Genomic DNA, 13221 nt, shown 5'->3' with positions numbered 1-13221 from the left:
AATAATAATCAGTAGAAGAAGAAGAAGGTTATAATATGTTGTAATATTCACAGCTATATGGAGAGAATGTTTTGCTGCACAGTCTTCGCTGTGCATCCATTATATAGTGGAATGTGTACATGTATGGTCACTATTAGGGCTGTAGGCCCTTTTCCTAGAATTATTCATGACCTTTCTTAATCGGTCATATCTGAGTAGAGGGGTAGGAGAACAGTTGATAAAAATGGAAGTCGATGTAAAGGTTTTACATTTCCTGGGAATATCTATTGCAGCACAATAGAAATTGAATCTGTCGCAACCTCTCTGCTTCCAACGTGATAGAGCCTGGCTGACAAGGTTTTCCTGTATTTGCATTATTTGATAGCTAGGTTGTTTTCCAATTATTATTTTGATATTTTTGCTTTTATTGTTTTTAATAATCAAGACAACCAAAAGTAACATCCTTTTTGGACAGCGACAAGATATTTTGCAAGCATGTATTTTCTTGGCTTTCTCTAACTGGTTCTTGTAGGGTTGTTCTAAAGCTGACTGATGGTGGTGTTGCTATGTTCAGTGAACTTCATGACCTGTTAGGTGAGGGAGCTCTGTCTCTGAATAGTTTAATGTGAATGTGGCAGTGTAAGCAACTTAATGCATTCAGGACCAGTGATGCCTGAGGACCCCATGCAGGTTTGTTGAAAATTTTGTGCTTTGAGTGGTTTAATGAACTAACTATCCACCCCCACTATTCCTCCCTCCTCAACCCCCCTTCACCATCTCACGCTCTTTCTCCCTCCAATGTTTACTCTTAGGCTAATTTACACATAATTTCAGAGCCCACTCTTCCAGAAACTGTATAAAAAGCTAAATTAATGGTGGCCCTTAAAAATAAAAAAAGGACTCGCCTCATTAATCAGCCATAATAACTACGGAGAATTCACTGAGATCAGACCACATCCTCTTTAGTTGTGCTTCCTTTGCAAACAGGAGCATATTAAAAGAGTCGCATGCTCGCATCACACTTCTCCGATGGGCTGGATTATTATTTTTTTTTACCTGTGCGAAGGTGGAGAATGTGTTATTAGACAGAACATGCTATTACTTATCCCTGTCTAAAATTCAAAGATGGAGACAAGACATGATAGATCAAGAGAAAGAAAGAAAGTTTTTATAACATACCCTGCACAAAGGAGACAGAAGGAACTGAGATAGGGTTAAAGGATCAAGAGAGGGAGAGATGTGTCCATCACCCTGTTGTTGCTCTGCACTCTCAGGTGCTGGACATGTCCTTGACTTTCTCCTTCAACGATTTCGGTATGTTGTCGTACAGAAACAGGAAGTGGATCTTATTAAAGGCGTTTCATTCCCTCAGAGGACGGGCATCTGCTTCGTGAGCATCCACATTTTTCACAGCACAAGTTTCACTAATTGGGTATTAATGTTTAATCATGTGGTGAAGGACCAATCATTTTTATAGCAGTGCACTCCAAGCACACTTTAAATATATTCACATTTACAAGACCACACACATACACTGAGATATACATTAATTTTTCAAACACGTACAGTTCTGCTTACACAGATTTATGAAAAAATATACTACCTGTGAAATATGCCGTACTTTCCTTCCCACTACACATCTTATTGAGCCTCAGAAGAGTAATAGCTACTATACTAGAGGTTTGGTTTAACAAGGAGAAAGTAGCTAAATGAGTATCACTGCCATTCTCCAGTAAAAGGGAAAAGAAAGGGGCAAATGATAAGGTTCTAGCAGGGAGCATAGCGGTACTCTTTCCCTGCGTGAGCTGGAAAGATGATTGACGCTAAAGGCGAGGCGGACATGGCGAGCAGCCGCTCCCGTGTCGGGTCAGCGGAGCAGAGCAGAGATGTGCAGATGAGGTTTGCTGTATCATTAAAGCCCGTTCGATTTACCCGCTGTCGTGTACCAATCTTATCAATCTTATCCTTCAAGCTGGGAATGGGATTCCCAAACGCCAAACACAATGCACCGCCTTGGCTCAACTTGGCTAATTCTCCTTTGTTGAACCTTCTGCAATTTCCCCTGAGTACAGCAGGGGGCACCACAATCACTTGGAAAAGGGTGCATTGCAGCGAGAGAGAGAGAGAGAGAGAGAGAGGAAGACAGAAGGAGAGAGAGAGAGAGAGAGAGAGAGAGACTGTGTATTAGTGCTTGCTGAGCTGTGTGTATGTGAGTGACTTTGAAATGTTTTGTTGAGTTAAAATTTTACATTTCTGTGAAAAGAAAATACAAAACATACAATGCATAATTCTGAAAATGAATCCAAAGATAAGTCTTTAGATATTTTAGGTATGTGTTTAGGACATACAAAACATAGCACTCACAAATCCAGTGGCCCCCGGTGTACAAGGTGCTAGGGCCCAGATGTACGTACATAAAACTTGCAGTGCAAAATGCAGCCTGACGTGAGTATGTTGGTGCATATGCAGTCTGCCTGAAATTGACGTCTTATTTGCTAAGGCTACTACTAATTATGCAATCAGCGAATGCCTACTATTGACTTTTTGCGTATGAAGCAGAGCATCTAATGCACAGTTTAAAAAAAGTCCTGTTTCGTATATTGAATATCTTCATTGAATGTGAAAAAATTGATGTGTCTTCTGGTGCAGCATAGGAATGTATCCAATGCTATGGACAGCACAGGACAAAATCAAGATTGTGGTATTCTAACTGTTCTTCAAATTGTTGGATGAATTAATCCAGATGCATTTGACTGGAATAGTAATGTTGTGTGGGATGTTCTAGGTCACCTATTTTTCCTTCCAGAAGAGTAATTATTTTTATGGCTGGATGTTTGTCACAGAAATTTCAGGTGTCACGGATTCCATGATTTTTGTCATTTTTCTGACAGTTCCCCATTCCTGTTTTTAGTAACGCTGTCTATGGCAACAAGCGCTCCATCAAAGACTCAAACCTAGCAATGTAGACCACAACATGTACCAAATCTAACTTCAAAAAATAAAAACAAACACTGAAACCCTATTTCTTTGTTATTTTTGTTATTTTAATAACAATGTTCTGTTAAAGGAAAAAAGCATGCTCTTTCCAAGATGGACAAAAGCCATTAATGCACCAGTCTATCAATTCATGTACTCATATTCTTTTTGCTATTGGCAACTGCCCACTGATCTTTTTAAAAATCAAGCACTTGTTATTGTCGCTACAGTTGCGCATGTTATTTCAATTATTTTCCACTGCATCGCATGAGAGCTATTGGTTAATTGAATAAATACATTTTTTAAAATGCCATGATTTCTGCCTCTTTCAGTTTTCCAAGATTTTAAACAGCTTTGCCAGGGACTGTGCCGTGACTTTAGCCAATATATTCCATGACAAACACCTAGCCTTATTTTATGGCCGCTTAATCTGTAGGCTACCATTGATTTCCTGCATAGGGAGTTGAAAGAGTGCACAGTCATTTGCACGATTATTTGCATGATCACCCCTTAAATGCATATGCATTCTGAAGAGAAGCACACACTGCACTGACTCGCTTAGATGACGTGCATTCTGGTTCCAGCGCCGTGCGCCAGTCTGATACATAAAATGCATGTTTATGGGGCAGAATGCATCATATCTGGGGGTCGACATAGCTCAGGAGGTAAGAGCAGTTGTCTGGCAGTCGGAGGGTTGCCGGTTCGATCCCCCGCCCTGGGAGTGTCGAAGTGTCCCTGAGCAAGACACCTAACCCCTAATTGCTCCCAACGAGCTGATTGGTACCTTGCATGGCAGTCTTTCACCGTTAGTGTATGTGTGTGAATGGGTGAATGAGATAAAAGCGCTACATAAATGCAGTCCATTTACCATATATCTGTGCCTGAAACTAGTCACAAAATGTGTAGCAAATCTGGCCCTAAGTGTGTTCAACCAAACATTTCCTTAGGGTTTATTTTATGGATGAAACATCCTGAACCCTCATTAAACAGGAGCATGAAATGCAGTGTGGGTGAGATCTGTGAATACTTCAAGAATCCAACCTTTGTCCTAGAATCTCATCTCCAGCAAATGATCTACTGCATCGATTCAATCCAGTCAGTGGGGGTTGCTTGCTCCCACATGTTTGCACATACATTCGCACATTTTCAGTCAAACTGAGTTGAATAGGCCCTTTCAGTTTATGTGCGGTAATGACTAGGGCTGTTTGTGTCACACTGATTAAAACGTTTTTTTCATGACAAATTAATGAACTGACCAATGAGGATTTGTTTTATCTAATTACAATGTTTAGTTTAATTAGATTAGTCCAAAGGTTTAAATAAAAGCAAGGCTTGATGTGACAGTCTTTCACATTTGTGTGATGCTTGTTTCCCACAGTTAAATAAAGTTTTGTCAGGAGCTTGCTGGAATTTGGTGTGGAGAAATCAACTATAATCAGTTCTCTGTTGCCAATGTGCTTGAAAATAAGCAGGAAACCAGTGAAATTTAATTTGTGACATGCACTGAGAATACCGCTCTCATGCTCCTACTCAGTCTGGAATGTGTTTTTTCATGTCTTAGTCACAAGACATCTCCCACTAGGAAAATGACACATTGGCAACACCGAGGCCAAGGGCCCAGAGAGTATCTTACTGAATGCTGGTAGGATTTGGCTTCATGTGGGCTAAGGCCTAGCGGATGGCTTGCGTTCAGTGACCGAGCAACACCTGGTGCACCACGTCATGGCAACAGATCAGCTGATTTTAGGATTGCGCGATTGACGAGGTCCAGCTACACCATCGTCCCACAGCCAGAAGAAACGAGAAGACAGGTCATATCATGTGGGCCTGGAGGACTGCATACGGTCCATGGGGAGCAAGATCCACCAGTTAAGAGAAGAGCTGCAGGGGGTGCTAACAGCAGAAATAACAGATTTATTCTCATGCCTTATTTTCAAGTGTGGAGAAGGTGAACAAGGGACCAGGAAATGCTTATGTTAATTAATGATCAAATGATGTTGGCAATGAGATTAGGAGTGTTAAGCACGGACTTCTCAATCATCTTTCTTATCACTTGCTTGAAGAGATGCATCGAAGGACTAGCAGTCATGTATATCCCTTCTGCAAGGGATGCAACATTTTACCCTTCTCTACAGGAGACAAAGATGTATCCTGAGTCCTTCCTTCCTTTTTATTAAACAATTAAAAAATTCCTTGATGAGGGTACAAGTAAGGAACAAAGGAACGACCAATCCCAATGGGCCATGCGGTTAGGAAATTGATGTCATTCTCAAAAGGCTGCAAGTCCAAATCCACTGGCTCTTCAATTTGCTAAATCTTCTAACAAAATCATTAATGGTACAGACCTTTCAAAAGAAACTAAACATATATGCAAACTTAATTTTGCATATATGTAAATAACTTGCTGATCTAAGTTTGACATCCACATACGATGGCAATACTATGGAAGAACATTGGTAGCATAACCTTCCTATCCAGCTATTTTTAACATGTGTAACTGCTGGACCGGAAAAATCACATACACAGACATTTCAAGTTTTCATTATGGCGAGATAAAATTACCTCCATCAGTAACCAACAACAAGGATAACCCAAATGATGAATGGAAAACAAACAAAAATCAGGCACCATAATTATGCCATTAAGCTTAACACTGGCAAACAAAAAGAAATGTGCACTTAGGCATTTTTCCAGGCTTACAAAGGGGCCACAATCCCTCATTCTATTAACATAACATACAGCAAGGGGCACTTCTCCTTGCAGCACACACTTTTTTTAGCAGTCTACCATCACACTTTTCATGTTGAGTCATTCCTTTTGAACATTTAAACATATGCAGCCTGTAGTTAATGTTTAGTAATATTACAGTTCTGGGTAAAACAGGGATCTCTGTGGACTCATGTAATGCAATTAGGGCCACAAGAGTTATTTCCTCTTCAAGAAGCTCTGTAGACACATTAATACACAGTCTGAATATTTTATTGGAATGATACATCAGGGAAACGTTGTTTTGCAGTGTTGTACGTTCGAGTGAAATTATAAACGCTTTACTTACTGGTTTTAGTCGTGTTTCTTTCCAGATCATTTGTTTTATTTATTTGGTTGCAACCTGATCCTGTTCTTGCTATAGATCAGATGGAAAAACTAACCAGAAGGGGATTCTTTTTTACTGTTCGATGTTACTGACTAAACAAAGCACAAGAAAAAAAATCTGGAAATAAAGCTGGAATATTACTTTAAACTAATTTGTATCCCTGTTTTTTTCTTCCTAATTTCAAATTTCCAAATGTATTTGTTGGTCTTCAATTAATTAATTCAACTTGTGATGTGTTCTTAGAAGAAAACACAGCCAGAAACTTATTTTCATTTTAAGCTGTGCAGAAGGACTGTACTTCATACCTCACCAGATGATCTGCTATTGTGCAGTGAAGTTGGGGGACACCCTTCATGTCCTATGGTCAAGTCAGTGTCACTCTCAGCAGTTGGCCATTTCATTAAATTCCAGAAGGAAAAGGGCACTCAAATGCCTGACACTTAATTTATAACCATATATGTAATCATATATCCAAAAAAAATGTGTTAGGGTAGGTATCACGCAACCAAAATGTACAATACTTATTATAACAAGCAGCGGTGCTGCTGACTCACTAAATTGATTCCTGGGTAATTCATGGCTTTCATGTGAGTTGACTGCCCACACTTCCGTCTACTACCTTAACCATGTCCATTTTATTACTCTAATTTAAGCGATCGCAGCTGTGATTTTTATTGTTTTTATCAATATCTGATCTTAGCTGTTTTTATTGTTACTTGACAATGACTAAAACAAAACTGTGGACAGATTACTAGGCTACCAGTCTGCACCAAGTTGCCTCACTAACCAGATTTTTTGAGCCCCAAATAAAGCTTTCATGCTATGCCTCCACTCACTTCCCATTCAGAATGAAGGAGCTGCCTCAAATTAAGTCAGAAGATCACTAAACTGGAAGGTTCTTTCTCCATCAGATAAGGCCAGATGAACAGCTCCTTGATTACCTGACTGCCACTGCTCCCGATGCTGCTGGTGAGTTGATTACTACACTGCCATTCCCCAAAGCTGCCGTGACTCAATTTGTCAACCCCTGGGTTTAATCTGGGTGCTAGCCCAAAGTCCCTGGCATGTTCCACCCCTCACAGGGTGGGAAACATGGCTGCAGGTGTTTTACTTGTCATCCTTATCCTCGAAATATCCAGCTGGTAAACAGATTTCAAGTCCTGATTGAGTAAGATTGTTCTTTGATGGCAGAATGCTCCACTCTGTCTCCAACTGGGTCCACTCCCGCCTCCCCCGGACAGCCAGGATAATTATGGGGCACCACCCTCCCCCACCAGTCATATTCATATTCAACCATGATTATCAGTGACTTCATCATCAGGGCATTGCTAAAAAAATGTCCCTGGCTTTTTGAATAACTATACTGATGTTGACTGGGTTGTTATCCACAAACAACATTCCTTGTCAAGGCATTCCTTCCCTGATAAATTGAGACTTTCTCAAACTTTTCAATATCATGAAAGAGTCCAACATAGACCAGGTTTTTATCTCTGGCCCAAGCCTGACATCTGGCTGTGGGATGAGGCATTTAGTAGGCTACTGAGAATAAAAAACTGGCTTTACTCTGCCTGTAACACTAGTAAGGTATATTTTATTTTAACAAATTTAACCTCTATTATAATTATTTAGTTGAGAATTTAGTCTTCACCCAAACCAGCTCAGTTCACAGATACTATCGGTGAATAAAGTAAATTACCTTTCAAAAGTCGTGCGGGACCTCCCTGCTGGTGAGGAGGGCATTATGCAAATGCTAGTTCAATTATTACTCATAATTACCACTTGGACAGACGTGTGTGTGAAAGTGGGTGATTTAAGTCTGAGTGTTTACAGTTGTCAAAGGCTGTTCCTCAAGGGTCCATACTCTGTCCAGTGCTATTCAGCATTTACATAAATGACATTGTAACATTTTTAAATGGCTGTTGTTCAGTTGCTGGAGCCCTACTACTCTCCCTCACCTATATGTCTTTGTATTGCAATGACAAACACTTGCCTGCATAAAATTGAAAACAGTTGGCTTACATATTAACTCAGTTCTTTGATTGCATGATATAATGTAGTCTAAATAAAATGTGAAGATTATGTTTTTAGTATGCGTTTGCAAACAGAAGTAACGCATTCATTGGAAAATGGTCTCACACTGCTAAATATTGTTCCCTTCTAATAAAATAGCCTATAGATTATATTTTTACAATCAATTTGTTGCTTATAACTTTTATTTTTAAATGCAGGCTCAATGTTGTCTAAACAACAGTGTATACTATTGTAGAAATTAATCAACAAAGGACAGTAGGTGACTTAATGCTGAACAGTTTTTCACTGAACCAGTTCGAGAATGAGCTTATGCGACCAAGTTAGGTTCTTTCTTCAGCAAATGCATGACTTCCATTACTAATACCGACATATCATTAGACACTAAATTATCAAAATGTATGCAACAGGCATATGCCTACTTGCAATCTGGTTTTTGCAAATACTATTATGTCATTAAATAAGTGATACAAAGTCGCTCATGTACTACTGTGCTGAAGGAGAAGCCCGTCAGACCAGTCTTAGGTTTGTTTAGTTCAATTTGATTGAAGTTCAAAAGACTCAAATGAATGAGATAAATTGGATGTGCTGAATGTAACGAAAGACTCAACTGACCGCAATGAACTGATTGTGCTGAATGTACTAAAATACTCAAATGACTGAAGTTAACTGATTGTGCTGAATGTACTGAAATACTCAAATGACTGAAATTAACTGATCGTGCTGAGTGTACTGAAATACTCAAATGACTGAAATTAACTGATCGTGCTGAATGTACTGAAAGACTCAAATGACTGAAATGAACTGATTGTGCTGAATGTACTGAAAGACTCAAATGAACTGAAAGATTAAATTAAAGTACGGAAACTGGAAAAACAGCCTACAATGAATGATTCGCTGAATGTATAGCACAGGCCTACTAACACCTCATGCAAGCAGCAGCATGATAAAAAGAAACAGGAAATGCTATATGTTTGGCAAAAGAAGTATTCAGATTTGTGAAAAATTATGTTACAAGGATGTTTATATGACGGTAATGACAACCTTGATGACAACTTGAATTTTTTTAACAGTGCTATGAGGGCATATTCCCCTCATTTGGTAAATATTAATTAGCATTTGGGCTGTTTCTCTAAACAAAAGCAAATGAATGGATGCAGCCTAGCAGGCAATTTTTTTTTTGTTTTGTTGTTAGATACAGCGTTGCTCTTAATTATGTAATATAAACAGATTGTAGCAATTAAATTCGATTTATTCGCGATTGATATTAGGCAATTAAATGATGTTGGCCTTAACTGCAAGTAATTATGTCAAACAACAGCAAATCAATAGAAATAGAAATATATTAATATAAAATGTGGAACATAATAGGCTACTTTTATTATATAATTAAGGTAGGCTATTGGCAAGATCAACAAACAAGAAATAACAGTCAATAGGATTAATAATATGAATAATCGAATAAGGATAATTAAAATAAATATATGAACCGAAAAATAAATAAAATTAAAATACAAAACCCACTTCAGTTGATTGCATCAACAAATGTAGGCTATATACTTTACATACCAAGTAATTTTCTAACTGCAAACTAGCTGTCTAACTATTTATGCTATGCTACTATGCACAGCCGGGACCTCATCAGTCATCACTACTTGTAGCCTTTCAGTCAAGTTTCATACTGTAGCGACCAGTTAGTGCCACCCACTTTCCCAGACTCCTTGGCGGTGCAGCAAGATTGAAAATGGCATTGCAGAATAAATGTTGTTACAGTCGCTAAAAATGTTCAAGTGCTTCATAGCAGCTTCTGTTTAGATAGTTATTGAACTATGGGTGAACTAACACTACGTGAGAGCTGGCTGTGTGAGGAACAGACATTGTTGCATTGTGGTAACTGGAACTATTAACCTCACTGATTAAAGAGCACACGGCTTTCTGAAGATGAAGCTTAGCTTCGTAATATGTAAATGTGAGGAAAAGAATGCTGTCTTTCCGAATTGCTATGATACATTGTTGCAAGCACCTGCTTTATGCTAAGAGCTGTAAGTAAATAACTACAACCAGAGTTGGAGAGGCAGAAATAAAAAGTAAATAGTATATTCGGTAAAGTGCATATTTTATTTATTAATGAGAAATTAAATTGAGCGACTCGAAAATTCAAAAGCTCAATTCATTTTGATGTACTGACTCGAATGGACTGCTTCATTTTAAAGAATCAAACTTCCCAACACAAAGTTTACCAGAAAGAAGTTAATTGAATCCACTTTTCTTTCTGTCCTTGATTATAGGGATCTATTTCATAGACATGCAGCTAACGCTACTCTGTAGAAATCAACAACTACTTCTCTTTGAAAAAAGTTAAAACTGGATGGGCCATGGATAGGATAGGGATAGGGCCATATTAGGTCACTGGGTTCATGTTAGCTCTGTAGCAGGCTACTGCATGTCAGCTGTCATAAGCTTGTTAGGAAGTTAAGAGCAGTAAAGTGCAGAAGGGCTGTTACCACTTTGTGCAAGGTCTTGTGCACCTCTGAGACTTACACAGAACCATAATGCCGATCACCACTAAGCCAATCATTACATTCCTAGCTTACCAGCACACTATAACAGAATGATATTAAAGTAAAATCAGAGAGAGTGAGAGAGAGTAAAATAGACCTGGATGCTGAGAATTTATATTGTAGACCACAATGTGTCCTGGGCCCATATTTATGAAGCATTACTCCTAGGAATCATGTTTAACTGAGGTTTAGAACTAAAAGACATCCTACCTCAGAGTAGGTTAGGTGGTAGTAAGTCCTTATAAATCTTTTCAGTGGGGATTAAAATAGTTTTTTATGAGTAGATCCCATTTTATTTTAGTAACGGCATGCAATGTAATGAATGTACGTAGTCTTGCTGATGTTTTCCTTGGTACGTCTCAAAAGTAAGAAAATAGCCAAAGTGAATAGATGCAACATAATTCATAATATAGCACTTGTCATTGAGGTACCATGCAATTTGTGAGCACTGAGGCTCATAAATTCATAAATTCAGAAACATATTTCCATTATTGTTCGGTTTTAAATTATTGTTCAACTAATATTGGTCTTTATTATTGTATTTCTCAAGTTTTTTTTCTTCATAAAATGCAACCTTAATTCCTGATTTCCACTTAAAGCTAATGGAAATTTACACGCAAGCTTCTAATGTCAATCTGCAGTTGGGATATGCACATGAACAGACAATACACGTGCCACTTTATCAACTTGATCATAAAATGATCACATTGTAGATTCAGATATTTTCAAACATTGGTTCTTCCTGAAGAAAACCAAATTGTAAAGAGAAAGAACCTTCTGTTGGTCGAGTTGGTGGACAGTCAGCCACAAAACCAAAATTGATAGACAGAGACAAACAGAGATATGTTGTTGCAACACTTTTATTCAACACAACCTTACTGCAACATTGTAAATTGTTGCAATAGCAGCATGTGCTTGCTGGGCTCAGCCATAGCTATCTATATAGGATAAGCAGGGACACATAAATACTGCTACTTGCTGAGTCAGTACTTTCAAGGTAAAAAAAAAAGACTATTTTTTATTCTTAGTTGTAAATGTAGGACCAAATTTGCATTCCTCACAGAATTTTAAAGTTCGCATCACCTACATCTGAGCTGCTTTTTCAATATGGATGCTGCTTTGAGGCAGTATCCCATGCTTTGACTGGTACTGAATGAGTTATTAGGTCCAGGAGACCTCACTTTTACAGGTCAGACCCCATGCGTTGCTCCTTTGGCATACATCTCTTAAATAAGTACTCAAGCAAGCCATTCGGGTTAAGCACCCTGAACTGCCACTTTTATGTCACAAACTAGGTTCTATAGGTTATATTCCACACTGCGCCCCACTGGCCACATATGTAGTGATTTGATTTTATACACAATACATGATAAGATAAAAATATGCTAATCTGTCTGTAAAAGGCTGCATGTATGGGTTTATCATTACAAATACCACATTAAGAATGGATTCCACAACTGAGCCGGCATATTTTAAACAGTTTATATGTTACAGTTAACATATATGAGGTAAGCTGGGAGGATTTTCTGCTGAAGCAGCATCATTTTCATTTGACCCAGGTCAGGCTACTTCTGGAGATTAAAAACTCTTTCCCGTTATGGTCCCCCTGCTATGTATAACATGTAATTACCTCAGCAACGTCATGCTGGTATTCTTCAGCTATATGAAAATGCTGCAGCACAACAAAAGCCTTGCTATGTGCCCTGGATAAAGGCCCTCCAAAGAGCCAACAAACAGCACTATGCCTCGTAATGATAAGTCCTAATTACAAGCTGCCTTTTCAGTGTTTTAGGTACAGCGAACCTCCCAGCAGTAATCCATAATTTCCCAAGGTGGCCTGTTTTGTTTTTATTTCAAAGATGAATTATAGCGTTGCATCATCTTAACAAAGCTACCCCTCCCCTCTCCTCAGGGAGAGAAAAGATTAATGAGATGTGTCCTGTGTCTGAGGGAGGGCATTCCTTCTGAAGACGGGGTTTCTGGATACTAGGAGGGTGGTGAGGGAGTAAAAAAAAGCGGGAAAGTTGGGGGGGGGGGTGTTCTCCAAACACCATGGAAGCAGAGGCTGTCAGTATTGTGAGAGAACCACCAGATGGAAGCCTGAACTGCAGACTAATAATATTATTTGGATCAGGTGGTTAATATCCCACCCAGTCAGACTGAATAGCAGTGGAGTGAGCACTATCCATTACAGAATAGCACCTAGCATCATTGCAAATGAGGTTCATCCCAGCATTACTCGAGGTGCAGAAGTACAGCCAAGACAAAAAAAACACCGCCTTTGGTTCATCCCAGGAGACACTGGGGGTGGAGTTGAAGCAATGGATGGGCCACGACATGGGGTGTGGCTTAGGCAGCCAGCTCTGAGGAAGAAGATGAGCATCAAGGATTCACAAGATCAGAAAAGTGCACACGTGCACAGACACACACACACCTAGAATGTTTTATTAAAATCAATCTCTGGTGCACCTGTCCACTGGGTGTGTGTGTGTGTGTGTGTGTGTGTGCATTTGTGCATGTGTGTGTGCATTCATGCATGTGTGTGTGTGCATCTGTGCATGTGTATGTGTGTGTGTGCTGAAG

This window comes from Anguilla anguilla, chromosome 4 (genome assembly GCF_013347855.1).
Source record: "Anguilla anguilla isolate fAngAng1 chromosome 4, fAngAng1.pri, whole genome shotgun sequence".
Lineage (NCBI taxonomy): Eukaryota > Metazoa > Chordata > Actinopteri > Anguilliformes > Anguillidae > Anguilla > Anguilla anguilla.
The sequence above is the reverse complement of the archived record's forward strand: the minus strand, read 5'-3'. Positions refer to the sequence as shown.